Genomic DNA, 14120 nt, shown 5'->3' with positions numbered 1-14120 from the left:
AAACAAACAAACTTGAGATTTGAGAAAAAGACAGCATGTTTTGTAGGAGTGAGAGGGCCTCCCAAAACCATTTTGCACGGGATAAAAATTACAAAGTTCTAGAGAGTTATGAAAAACAATACATAAAAAAGAAAGTTAATAAATTGGTCTCAATGGAAATATTGGAATTACAGCAATCATTTTTCTACAGTCCAATTTAGCTAGTTTTAAACAAATTCTTATAGATCTTTTTTCTTCTCTCCCATCATACAGCCATCCTTCATCAGATATTATTTACTCTATCTTCCAAACATATTGCTACTTCTTCCTTACCACCCCTACTGGTAGTACTCTTGTCTAAGCTATTATTGCTCATCTGATGTTGTGGTCAGAAAAATATGCCGCTTCAAATTCTTACTTCTTATATGAGTGAGAACATGCTAAATATATCCTTCTGTGCCTAGCTTATTTCACTTAACATAATGTTCTTCATTACACATTTTATAACTGTATTAAAATATCACATATATACCATAATTACATACAACAATTATATACTCATAAAAATTGAAAATTAAAATTAAAAGAAAGAATCCCTGCTTCAAGAGGCTTGCTGCATTAATATATCTGTCTTCAGCACTTTGAAATCCAAAGCTGCTTTGTGCTAAAGCCAAACTTTCCATGGGCTGCTCCCCACCAATGACAGCACGACAGAGATCTAAGTCACATGCATTCCTCAGAGATGTGGGATCCACGTAGCAAGATGTTGTTGACTCTAGAATTCCCTGTCATCCTTGACAAACTTTCTTAGATAGGTACCGAAATCGAAGACCAACTATCCCTCCCTCCCTCCTTCCCTTCCTTCCTTCCTTCCTTTTCCTTCCTTCCTTCCTTCCTTCCTTCCTTCCTTCCTTCCTTCCTTCCTTCCTTCCTTCCTTCCTACCTTCCTTCCTTCCTTCTTCCCTTCCTTCCTTTTTCAGGATACTCAGACCTTAACCTAGGTCTTTTGGCTCTCCCAGCCTCCTCTAGTCCTGTCTCCATTTTCCCTCACAGACATTCCCTTCAATAGATCTCTTGTACATGGAATCCTGTCTTGGAATCTACTTGCTTCCCACAAGATCAAGAATAACACACCATTGTTATTAAAGTAATATTCGAAGTGATCTTGCTCTTTTATTCCCCAACAGACAATCCTCATTAACCAGACAGCTAGAATTCTCTTTTAAAAATGTAATTCAGAATATTACTTCTATATCATATCCCCCTACACTTCTCTGCATACTCTGATTAAATACCAAAGTCCTTAAATTTTATAAGACTGAGGCCCTTGTATTAATATGTGCTGTTCTATCATCTGGGAATTATCTTTACCAAATAACCACATGACTTATTCCTTCACCTACTTTAAATTTTTACTTAAACTTTAACATTTAAATGAAGCTTCGCTGAGCACACTTTTTAAAATAGCAAACTTTTGTAGCCTTCAGATGTATTCTATCTCCTTTTCCTACTTTCCACCGAATGGCTGCAGCAGTTCTCTCTGGTTGCCTAACAACATATGGCAGACACTAAAGGGACTATAGTTCCCTCATACCACTCCCACCCCTTTACTTCTAGCCTCAATTCCATGAAGCTCTCTAGATTATCAATACAGATATGCAACTCCCGTGGGCATCTGATTATTTCAGCCAAAAGTTGTTTGACCTCTCTGGCAAAGCATCTTAATGATTATAAAATCCAGAAGCCATATGTTTGGATTCTACCTGTCTCCTAGAGTCCTTATAAAATGTGGAACAGTAATGAAGAGCACTCTTTTGGAAACAATCCAAACTGCATAATTGCAAGCCTGGCCCCTGCACACCTTTCTGTAGCACAAGAGTCTTTAGAAATCTATTTTTTATTTCACTGCTAACCCTTAGTCTGTGAATTCTAGTCTACACCATATGTGCTGATTCCCCCAACCCTTTATTAGACAGCATTTCAAAATACCATATATTTTATTTGTGTCACATAATATTTGCCTCCCTAATTTAAAAGATAAAATCCATGACGTGGATTATTTTGCACCTTTTCTTTTTTACTTACATATTTCCAGTACCTATAATACAGTAGTCACTGAAAAAACAGTTTTGAATACATGAACATACACATGGATCAACTGCATGTAGATAAAAGTTGTGGACAAAATCATCAGTCAAAATATTTATGAATTTTGCTAAATAAATAAAACATTATGAAAACCATTCCACGAAAACAAAAATGTTAATATTTTACATGCACAAATAGTTCAAACAATTTTATGAAAAAAATTAACTTTTAATAAGTGGAGGAGAAAATGAATGAACAATATTCCTCAAAAAAAAATGGAGGAAATAGAAAAATAAAGTTTTAATAAAAATATTAAAATAGGCCAGCCCCAATGGCTCACGCCTGTAATCTCAAGACTTTGGGAGGCTGAGGCAGGCGGAACACCTGAGGTCAGAAGTTCGAGACCAGCCTGGCCAACATGGTGAAACCCCATCTGTACTAAAAATACAAAAATTAGCCAGGTATGGTGGTGAGCACCAATAATCCCAGCTACTCGGGAGGCTGAGACAGGAGAATCCCTTGAACCTGGGAGGCAGAGTTTACAGTGAGCCGAGATCGCTCCACTGCACTCCAGCCTGGGCAACAGAGCAAGACTCGAACAATATATTAAAATAAAACAACAGTGTATTCGCCTATCTACTTTGCAAGAATCAAACAATAATGATAATATTCAATGTGACCAAGACTTCAGAAAGCCAATTAACTGTTTTCTACATTGGTTTATATATATTTTCTGGAGGTCAATTGAGAAAGCAATTTCAAAATTTTAAAATACCAATTTTCTTTGAAGAAAAGTTGCAATTCGCTTTTCGATCCGCCATCTGTGGTGGAGCCGCCACCAAAATGCAGATTTTCATGAAAACCCTTACGGGGCAGACCATCACCCTTGAGGTTGAACCCTCGGATACGATAGAAAATGTAAAGGCCAAGATCCAGGAGAAGGAAGGAATTCCTCCTGATCAGCAAAGACTGATCTTTGCTGGCAAGCAACTGGAAGATGGACGTACTTTGTCTGACCACAATATTCAAAAGGAGTCTACTCTTCATCTTGTGTTGAGACTTCGTGGTGGTGCTAAGAAAAGGAAGAAGTCTTAGACTACTCGCAAGAAGAATAAGCACAAGAGAAAGAAGGTTAAACTGGCTGTCCTGAAATATTATAAGGTGGATGAGAATGGCAAAATTAGTCACCTTCATCGAGAGTGCCCGTCTGATGAATGTGGTGCTGGGGTGTTTATGGCAAGCCACTTTGACAGACATCATTGTGGCAAATTTTGTCTGACTTATTGCTTCAACAAGCCAGAAGACAAGTAACTGTATGAGTTAATAAAAGACATGAACTAACAAAAACAAACAAAAAGAAAACAAAAACTGCAATTCCACACAATTGCTAATGTGTGAAGGTTAATATAAAACATGATATAATTGTATTTTTTAACTGATAGACCTTATTCTTTAGAGCAGTTTTAGGTTCACAGCAAAACAGAAAAGAAAGTACACAGAGTTCCCAAATCCTTCCCTATACTCTCACCAAACATCCACAACATGCAGTCTTCCCTGACACCAACATGTCATATCATTATGGTACATTTGTTATAACCAGTGAACCAACATTAACACATTATCCACCAAAGTTCATAGTGCTCATTAGGGCTCACTCTTGGTTTCACACGTTCTATGGGTTTTGATAGGTATGTAATGGTATGTATTCACCATTACAGCATCACACAGAATAATTATTCATCTCTTTTTTCATCCGCTTTTTTCCTCTCATCACCACTCCACTGTAAGTCCTGGGTCATGTCTCCATGGTTTTGCCTTTTTCGGAATGTCGTATTTTAAACCATATATATAGCCTTTTCAGATTGGCTTTTTTCACTAATCAGTAGGTTTTTAAGATTTTTCCACATCCTAACTCATATTTTTCCAGCTCTAAATAATATTCCATTATATGATTGCACCACAGTTTATTTATCCATTTACATAATTAGAGATATCTTGGTTGCTTCCAAGTTTTAGTCATTATGAATAAAGCTGCTATATACAATTGTGTATGTTTTTGTTTGGACATATTTTCAATACATTTGGATAAATAAGAAGGAATGAGTCTGCTGGTACAAGTATGTTTAGTTTTGTAAAAAAACTCCCAAACTTTCTTCCAAAGTTGCAGTACCGTTTTGCATTCCCACCAGCAATTAATACAAGTTCTTATTGCTCCATCCTCTTCAGTGTTTGGTGTCAATGTTTCGGATTTTGGCCATTCTAATAGGTGTGTAGTGCTCTGTTACTGCTGTTTTAATTTTTAATTCACTAATGACATATGCAGATAAACATATTTTCATATGCTTATTTGCCATTGTATGTTTTTGATGAAGTGTCTCATTTTTTAACCATTTCTTAATTGGTTTGCTTTTGTTTTTTATTGTTGAGTTTTAAGAGTTTTCTGTGTATTTTTCATTTCGGTCTTTTACCAGATATGCATTTTACAATATTTTCTATTTTCTCCTGGTCAGTGGCTTCTCTTTCATTCTCTTAACAGTGTCTTTTGCAGGGCAGAAGTTTTTAATTTTAATAAAGTTAAACATCAACATTTATTATTGGTCATGCTTTTTGCTTTGCATCTAAAAAGGTTGTTACCAAAACCAAGGTTATCTAGATCTTCTCCTATGCTCTAATATCTTCCAGGTGTTTTACAGTTTTAAATTTAACATTTAGTTCTATTATTAGTTTTATGTTCTTTTTGCAAAAAACATACGATGTTTATCTAGATTTTTTTTTTTTTTTTAAATATGTGGATGTCTTGTTATTTTAGCACCTTCTGTTAAAAAGTCTATCCTTTAACAATTGAATTGCCATTGCTCTTTGTTAGAGTATCTGACTATGTTTGTGTGGGGTTGTTTTACACGTTTTCTGTTCTGTTTGTCTATCCTTTCATCAATATGACAGTATCAATTACTGTAACTTTATGGTAAGTATCACAATTGAGCAGTATGAGTCCTCTGATTTTGTTTTTCTCCTTCAAAGACATTTTTACTAGCTTTTGACTTTTATTGTAAACTTCAAAATCAGTTTGCTGATATCTACCATATAACTTAGTGGGATTTTGGTTGAGATTGCAAGGAATTTATATATGTCAAGTTAGGAAAAACAGATATTTTAACAATATTGAGGCTTCTATCCTTCAAGACAGGTTATCTCCTCATTTTTTATTTAGATCCTATTTGATTTCTTTCTTCAGAGTTTTGTAGTTATCCTCATATAGATGTGATAACATATTTTACTAGATTTATACCTAAGTATTTCATTGTGAGGGTCCTAATGCAAATGGTATTGCGTTTTCTAATTTCAAATTCCAATTGTCTATTGCTGCTATATGGAAAAATAATTGATTTTTGTATAATATTTATATTTTGGAAACGTGCTATAATTGTTTATCAGTCCCAAGAGGTTTTTGTTGTTGTTGAAGATTCTTTTGGATTTTATACATAAACAATCCTGTCACCTATGTACAACAACTATTTTATTTCTTCTTTCTCAATTTGTATACTTTTTATTTCCTTGTCTTTTTGCTTTAGATAGGACTTCTAGTGTGATGTTGAAAATCGGTGGCAAGAATATGATATCCTTGCTCTGTTCTTGATCTTAGAGGAAAATAGTTTTTCATCATAAATATGTTATCTCTATGTTTTTGTGTAGATTTTTCTAATTTGAGGAAGTTCCTCTCTATTTCTGGTTTGCTAAGAGCTTTTATCATAAGCGAATATTATTTTTATGAAACGATTTTTCTTCATTTATTGAAATGTTCATATGATTTTTTAAATTGGTGAAACAGATTATATTAATCGATTTTCCAATGTTAAACCAGCCTCGTATGCCTGGAATAACATGACATTTATCATGCTTAGTACTCTCTGAGATTTCTGGATCTGTGTTTTGCTTGCTTGATTTTGTTTTGTCATTAATTTTGGAAAATCTCAGTCTTTAGTATTTCAGATATATCTCTGATTCTTCCTTTCTTTCTTCAAATTCTAGTATTTCCATTATGTGTATGTTACACATTTTGTAACTGTCCTCTGTCCTTGGATATCCTGATGTGCCTTTTTCACTTTTTTTCCTGTTCGCATTTTACTTTTGGAAGTTTCTATTGATATTTCTCTAAGTTCACTGATTCATTCCTCAGTCATGTCAAGTCCGCAGATGAGCACATCAAAGGAATTCTTAAATTTCCATTCTAGTGTTTTTGGTTTCTAGCATTTCCTTTTGATTCTTTCTTAGAATTTTTGTCTCTGTGTTTATGTAACCTGACTGTTCTTTTGGTTGTCCAATTTTTATTTTAGCACAATTAGCATATTAATTACAGCTATTATAACTCCTAATGTGATTCCACAACCTCTCCCATATCTGAGTCTGGTTCTTATGCTTAAGTCTCTTCAAACTATGTTGAGGGTTTTGTTTATTTGCTTGTTTGTATGTCTTGTCAATTTTTGTTGAAAGCTGGACATAATACACTGAGTAAGAGGAATGACAGTAAATAGAACTTTACTATGACATGACATTTTATGGTTATTTAACAAGGAGTTAGTCTATGTTTATTGTTTGCTATAACTTTAAGTGTCTGAAGCTTCATTTTTCCTGTTTTTGTCTCCCCTATTGGCCTTGGGTTTCCCTAGAGATTTATTCTTAAGTAAGGTCTGAGAAATACATTTCTGACAGTTGTATTCTCCTGTTATGATATTCCTGTTATGATACAGGAGCCCAATTTATGTTGTGGTAAGATTCTGGGAAAGAGGAAATGTTCTATATTTCTGTGATTATGCTTCAGTCTTTTGGTGAGTCTGTGCCCCTGGGTTTTGACCTTCATAACTGCTTCTCTGTTTCTACTCCCTCCTCCCTCTTTGAAGCTAGATAGAAAAGCAGAAGAATATTGGAATTTGATACCTCCTTTCCCCCATGTGAACGCTGGAGGTGGCTACGGTTAAGTATTTCTCTTTCACCAGGTTAATTAACTTCTGCTAAAACCCAAGGTAAATTAGGCTCAGGTAAAATTGCTTCCCTGGAAGTCAGTTTATTTCCCCCCAACTCAGTAAGGGGCACTAAAGGATTTTCCTCTGAATGACACCATAAAATCTTTACGGGGCTACTGGAGATAAAACTCATGAAAGTATGCCCTCTCTCCAAGACTGTGCCTCTCGGGAGTCTTAACTGTCAAGCTTGTTCACATGGAGCCTCTAGAAATGTATGAACTACATGTTAAGCTTTTCTACTGTAATACTAGTTTCAGAGGAGAATATTGTTCCTAGGCTTCTGCTCCAGCAAGTTGTGATTCTTTGGGTTACTACCCATCTTTCCATCTTAAGGAGCAGCAATTTGCTGTTGACCTCACATACTGCTGGATCTAAGAAGAGTTGTTAATTTTCAGTTGGTTCATCTCTTTTCTTATTGTAAAGATGGGAGTGATGACTTCCAGGCCTCTTACAAGAAAAAATGAAAGCAAGAATTTTATAGTTGTATTTTATTTATTTGTTTCATTATTATTACCTACAGATGACATATATATACATATGATATATATATGAGATATTCATAAGACATTGGAGTTAATTATTTCTAGAAATGTGAAGGTGTCATATCAATATCAAAAGTAAATTGTATTTCAATATTTGAGCAAAAACAGTGAGTAAAGTTTTGAAATAATTGCATTTAAAATTGTAGATGCAATAGAATAAAGAAGAATAAATTCAAACCCTATAAGCAGATCCCTTTAACTAGAAGAATGAGGAAAAATCTGATGAACGATGGAAGGAGATTTTAATTTTAAAGTGGGCAATATTTTTGAGCCTGTTAAAGAAAATAAAGTACTATAGATATTGCCACAACTACTCCTATGAAAAAATAAAGCACAGCTTTCAGAAAAATAGTCACGTTTATGAAAGTGTATCATTAATTAAGTCATCTTTCATCACCATTAAATATCAATTTTTTTACTCTATTATAAAGACAGATAAAATTGATTATTATAAGTACACATATAAATTAAAACTTAAAAAGAGCAAAATAAAATGCAAATAGTGACTCTCAGCAAGCCTGATAGAATAATAAAATTATTATGGTATGTGTTTTAATATTTAAAAAATTATTTTAAAGAAAAAAGTGCACACTATTAAAATATTAAAATATTGTTTAAAAATCTAAACTATATATAAACATTAGATAATTTACTCAGGCAATCAAGACTGGTACAAGTAAATAAAAAGTACATAATCATTCTTTTTAACAGCAAGACTAAAAATATACTATTTTTTTTAATCCTGACAATTATACTAATGAAGATTAAGATATTAAATATTTTTTTTTCTCCAGGCACTGTGGCTCATGCCTGTAATCCCAGCACTTTGGGAGGCCGAGGAGGGCAGATCACCTGAGGTCAGGAATTCCAGACCAGCCTGACCAACACGGAGAAACCCTGTGTCTACTAAAAATACAAAATTAGCTAGGTGTGATGGCACATGTCTGCAATCCCAGCTACTTGGCAGGCTGAGGCAGAAGAATTGCTTGAACCCAGAAGTGGAGCTTTCGGTGGGCCGAGATTGCACCTCTGCATTCCAGCCTGGGCAACAGAGCGAGACTCCATCAAAAAAAAAAAAAAAAACTAATCATGAAGATTGTAAAAACAAAGTAGTAAGCCTTTTTTGATTCTAAGAAACAATAAAACACAGGGCATAAAGAATGTATATGGGAATAAAGCCTTTAAAAAAAGATTTTAAGGTTTGATAAATTGTTATAAGTTGGATTTCTTTTTCTATTTTACACTTATTACAACAGGCCTACTTAGTGATTTCTATTTTACACTTATTACAACAGGCCTACTTAGTGATTTTATCTCATTTTTTCCTATGGACTCAAATAAGAATATACATTATATATTACTCATATACACATAAACAGAGACACAGAAATGCAGAAAAGAAGAAAACTTAAGAGAAAAATATTTATATTGGTAAATTAAATTAACAGCAAAGCTATATCTTTTGTGAATATGTATGCACTAAAATGATATGTAAAATGTATACAATATAAACAATTAAAATAAATTGACAGCCAGAAAATAATGATGGGTTGTCTGCACAATGTTTTCAGTCATTGACGAAGGAATAAAATGAAAAACACCCACATATATATGTATACACACACACAGACATATTTAAATACACATTTTTACATATATAACTAACATAATCATTACTTTCATTTCAAAAGAGTTCATAAAATTTCATGAATTAACCATTAAAATATTGAATCTGGAGCAATAATATAATTAAAGCAAAAGTTAAAGCAAAATCGATACATTTGAAATTAGCCAAAACCTTAGAACTGACTAATATAATAGAAAATTTTCAGGTATATCTCAAAAACACTTAAACGAGAGCAAAGCAAGGGGCAACACTAACAATGTATGATTTGATCACAGTTACTCAGAATTAGCACTGCTAATATACTTAATAGACTCCAAAATGCCCTAATGTATGGCAAATTTTTAGAAATATACATTTATCTAAATTTGTCAAGAGGTGCAAAATATGAAGATAGCTATACATGAATTAAGACGTCGAACATATTTATTTTTCAAAATATGCTGATGGTTCAACTGGTTTAAGTGCAAGACATAGCATATTTCAAGGAGGACAAATAGTATCTGAGGGATTCAGCTGCAGACAACAGAATTTATGCCAGCTATTTGTATGTGAATTATAAATTGCAATGTATTAAAAAATTGGTTAATTTATAGAAATATAGATTTGTTGAAAAACTAAAAAATGAAAGCTTGGCTGAGCTTTTAGCAAAAACTCTCAGAGTCACAGCAGATATCACAGAGTTTTCTGCCTTTATATATCAAGACAGTGTTTAATTAACTGCTATGCAGTGTTGGTTCTAGTATTGTCCCTCTTTCACCATGATCTAAACTATGAAATAGGTGTTCTGCATTTTTCCTGTACCTTTTATGAAGCTAGGAGGTTTTACTGAAGCATCTCTGATATAGCAGCAACAAGAAAATCTAAGGTCTTTTGGACCATACTAGCTAGCGGAATGGTCAACCATCAAATGATTGGTCTCCTTCTCATGATGCTTTATTTCTATGTTCCAAATTCCTTATATATTCTTCTTATTGGTGCAACCTGTACCAATAAGAAACTCTAAATCCAAGGCAGTCTAGGATATGTATTCTTCCATACAAAGGAAAGATTTCACAATCCAAAAAAAAAAAAAAAAAAAAAATAAGTTGATATAGCTAATGACTGGCAAAATGATTATCAAAGAGATCCAGAGAACCCTGCGTAGGCTAAACACAGTTTTGAGAATTCCAAGAGACTATCATTTATGTGACGTTTCATTTATCAACAGTTGTCGCATGATAAATTAAAACTGAATTTCAGAGGTATGTATTTATTATTTCATTTTAAAATATATTAAATAATTTATTAAATGTTAACATAGCACTTTTTCCCATGGAAAAATGTTTATATTTTCCAAAAGGGAAAAATTGTAGTATGAATTTTGGCATGCTTTTACATTTTTCAAATTTTCTTTCATCTGTATTTGAATAGAAGCAGTTGGGTTCTTCATATTTTCTTCTGTATTCAATCTATTATTCTCTTATTTTACTTTGTTTTAATATACACACACACACACACACAAATTGGCCTAGCCCAGATAATGTTATTGGAAAGGAAGAACTTTGTGTAGTTCTGAAAAGTTCTCAGGCCATACTTTTCTCAGAATATATATATTTCTCTCTCTCTCTCTCTCTCCATATGTATATGGTTATGTATACATATCTACATATGTGTATATATATGTAGAAAGAGATAAATGAATATATATAAGAATGTATAGCTGTAAGAATTAATATTCTTAATTTATATATATTTACAAATTAAGCTATTTAAACTCTACTACATTTAAGTTGAAGATGAAATAATCTCAAAACATTTTTACAGAGGATAAAAGAAAAAACAACAGAACCTTTCTGATATAAAGCCTTGAAACAAATACCACATTAATTAAAGAAAGACCAATCTCAGTAATGAACAACGCACATGCGTAAGTCCCAAATACATTTTAAAAAGTTGATATAGTGATGTCAAATCATTATATTTAATTAAACATGCAGATTTTAATCCAAAGGCATAAAATATATGTAGCAGTAGGCAGTGTATTAATTAAATCCATTGCACTTATATTTCAAAAGTATAAAATATCATCAAAAACAAATCACTGACATTGACACTAAAATTTATTGATAAAATTAAGAATATTATAACATTATAACAAAAAACACAAACCCTAATAATCGACTATAATGCTTTGTATTTGTTTACTAGTGAAATATTACAGGCATTCTCATTAATGTCAGAAAAATACTAAAATGATTTTACTTTTGATATAATGAGCAATAAGGATATATACATAAGACATCTGAAAGAATATACCATATATAAACAGTGTTACTCTCTAGTGTGAGATAATTATAGAGATTCCTTTTTGCATATTCCCTTTATCTAAAATTAATATGTCTTATTTACATAGTAAAACATTTTTAAAGAAATTTAAGTAAAGGCTGCTTACACAAGAGACTTAACAAAATCAAGACTTAATCAAACCAGAAAGTGTAGATATCATTGATGGGGACTCATACAGCAGGGAGATTCAGAAAAAGAGAATAAAGATGGCAAAATCATTTTCAGGCAATATCTATTTTAAGAAAAAAATAGTACAGAAAGCCAAATGGTGTATTTCATATAACTACATCTCGCGAACAGCAACAATAGGTCTATATCAGACATTAACTTTTGTGGGACAATGGCATAGACTGAAAACACATGTTCAGTGAAAATCACTTTCAAATGAAAGCAAAAATGGCAAAAACACAAAGATAAGACTGACAAATTATAAGACTTGCCATGAAGAAACCATGACATAGGTGGCCATTGCAGCTAGACTTCTGACCATTCCAGATCTGGCTTAATACAATGAATAAAGACACAACAGTAATAAGAAACTTTACCACACTCTTAACAGCCTTTAAGGTGTTTATTTATACTATTTATATTCACTATTGTGAATAGTGCCATATGTTTATTGCGGCACTATTCACAATAGCAAAGACTTGGAATCAACCCAAATGTCCATCAGTGACAGACTGAATTAAGAAAATGTGGCACATATACACCATGGAATACTATGCAGCCATAAAAAAGGATGAGTTCTTGTCCTTTGTAGGGACACGGAAGCAGCTGGAAACCATCATTCTCGGCAAACTACCACAAGAACAGAAAACCAAACACTACATGTTCTCATTCATAGTTGGGAATTGAACAATGAGATCACTTAGACACAGGAAGGGGAACATCACACACTAGGGCCTATTGTGGGGAGGGGGGAGGAGGGAAGGATAACATTAGGAGATATATCTAATGTAAATGATGAGTTAATGGGTGCAGCACACCAACATAGCACATGTATACTTATGTAACAAACCTGTACATTGTGCACATGTACCCTAGAACTTAAAGTATAATAAAAAAAGAAAATCTGAAGTTGCTGTGAAGCAGACATAGACATTTTGAATCATATTAAAATATTGAGTATGTATTTTATATGCTAATTTTTATCATATAGTATGTTATAGATAATATAAAATCAATGCTGCATAACTATTATTTCCAAAATAAAATAAATGATCATATTGTAAATCCTTAAGATGAAATTAAATATTAGAGTAGTCTGTAAAATTTGCATAATTTAAGAAGTATGTATAAGAATATAATTCTATCTTATAACTCAACTTTATTACTTTGAACTTCCATTCTAACAATATGGTTAAAATCTAACCTTTTCAATATTTAATGACCACCCAGTATGCATTTTACAGTATGGGTTGTTTCCCGTTTAAAATATGGACATATTTAATCTCCAAAGACACTAATCATGCAAATAATAAATCATATGCTATAGTATTACCATATTGTGAATTTCAAAATACCATGGAATATAAATCTGTAAATAATAAACTTATACTATTCACCCAAACCCTAATAGTGATCCTTCATAATCATATTTAAAGTTTTATCTACTTTACACTACAATATGATTTCTTTTTGCTGTAATATATGAATTTTTTTAAGTTAGATTACTGAATAGTACTATGTTAATTTTCCATAATCAAACAATTCACATCACAAATATTAGATAATTTACTGATCATGCCCTTTCATTGCATGTAATTGAAATTTACACTGTGGTTTTCATTTGCATTTCCCTAATGATTGGTGATGTTGAACGTTCTTTCCTAAAACACAACATTTATCCACTGTTGGTGGGAATGTAAATTAGTATAACCTCTATGGAAAACATTATGGAGATTTGTCAAATAAACAAAAGTAGATCTACAACTGGATCCAGAAATCTTTCTACTAGATATCTAATCAAAGGAAAATAAGTCATTAACCCGATCAAAAGACACCTGCATGCATGTTTATTACAGTAAAATTCACAGTTGCAAGATATTGAATCAAGCTAAGTGTCCATCAACTGAAGAATGGATAAAGAATACGTGATAGATATCACATTTTCATATGTATAATCTTCCAGGGAATACCACTCAACCATTAAGAAAGAATGAAATAATATCTCTTGCAGCAGCTTGGATGAAACCAGAGACCATTATTCTAAGTGAAGTAACTTAGGAATAAAAAATCAAATACCACAAAGACAGAGATACTGAGTGGTATAATGGACATTGGAGAATCAGAAGTGAGGAGGGTAGGGAATCAAAAATTAGCTATTCAGCACAACGTAAACTATTTGGGTGATGGGTACACTTTTAGTGTGGCTTTTAGCCTCAAATTTACTACAATACAATTTAACCATGTAACCAAAAATCACTTGTACCTCTAAAGCTAATGAAATTAAAAAATAAATAAATTTACAAATAGATACAAAGTGAGATTTTTGAAGAGATGGTAATTTTTACACAATGTTTATTGGGATCAGATATT

The 14120-nt window shown here is 32.5% G+C and overlaps 1 pseudogene; it reads left to right on the top strand.

The window, feature by feature from the left end:
* Positions 1 to 2883: 2883 nt before the first annotated feature.
* On the top strand, positions 2884 to 3378 carry LOC111543404 (annotated as a pseudogene).
* The last annotated feature ends 10742 nt before the right edge of the window (positions 3379 to 14120 follow it).

The sequence above is a fragment of the Piliocolobus tephrosceles genome, chromosome 14, assembly GCF_002776525.5.
Source record: "Piliocolobus tephrosceles isolate RC106 chromosome 14, ASM277652v3, whole genome shotgun sequence".
Lineage (NCBI taxonomy): Eukaryota > Metazoa > Chordata > Mammalia > Primates > Cercopithecidae > Piliocolobus > Piliocolobus tephrosceles.
The sequence above is the reverse complement of the archived record's forward strand: the minus strand, read 5'-3'. Positions and strand labels throughout refer to the sequence as shown.